The sequence below is a fragment of the Camelus bactrianus genome, chromosome 9 (genome assembly GCF_048773025.1).
Source record: "Camelus bactrianus isolate YW-2024 breed Bactrian camel chromosome 9, ASM4877302v1, whole genome shotgun sequence".
NCBI classification, from domain to species: Eukaryota; Metazoa; Chordata; class Mammalia; order Artiodactyla; family Camelidae; genus Camelus; species Camelus bactrianus.
Window position 1 is genome coordinate 16,066,894 of NC_133547.1, and position 853 is coordinate 16,067,746.

The window sequence follows — 853 nt, forward strand, 5'->3', positions numbered from 1 at the left end:
CTATAATGGAAAAGAATCTGAAAAGAAATATATATATATATTTATGTATAACAGAATGATGCTTCTGTACACCTGAAACACATTGTAAATCAACTATCCTTTAATAAAAAACAACTATTTTTTTAAAACCGACTATTAAGTATCATAATAAAAAAGCATTTTGAAATTGAAAAAAAAAGAACACTGGAAGAAAAGCAGAAGCAAGATCATCACTTCAGTTTGGGGAATACTATGTTAGAAAAGCTACTTTAAGACCTTTACAGGCATCAAGAAGTCAGATCTAGACTCAGAAGAGATCTGTGCTGGATAAAAAGTGAATGTGAGAATAACTCCAGGTAGTTAAGGCCCTAGGGGTTGATGCCATAGACAGTATGCAGTTTAAAAAGAGAAAAAAAGCAAATTTACCTGGCAGGGGAGATAACATGGTCACGAAGGTGGTTTTCCCAGAGTGAGGCTTATTCCATTGCACTCCGGATGTGCTGACCCCTGAGATTTCCCCAAATGTGGGACACTTGACTGCATAATTTGTGGTGGTGGGAGGTGGAGAAAAAAGTTAAAGTAGAACCTTGAGGAACACTATCCTTTCAAAATGGGGTGATTGAAAAATTAGAATTAGGCAGACAGAAGCAGCAAGTAGAGAGGGTGGGAGGAAAGCCAGATGAGTATGGCAGCCAGGAAAACAAGAGTATTTTAAGAAGGAAGAAGTCGACCGTATGAAATGCTTCTGTAAAGCAAGTAAGAGAGGAAAACTGTGAAAGGTTTGCTGGAGCTCACTGGGGACGTCACCAAGAACTGCTTCAGTGGTATACAGAGTAGATCAAGTGGGTTAGGAAGTGGAAGGGAGATCAGGCGT

General features: G+C 38.9%; 1 non-coding gene across 1 annotated transcript; it reads left to right on the forward strand.

Moving 5' to 3' along the window:
- Positions 1-397: 397 nt before the first annotated feature.
- On the forward strand, positions 398-568 carry LOC123615377 (U1 spliceosomal RNA). The gene has a single exon (XR_006722954.1). It is a non-coding gene; the product is annotated as a U1 spliceosomal RNA (small nuclear RNA).
- Positions 569-853: the final 285 nt, after the last annotated feature.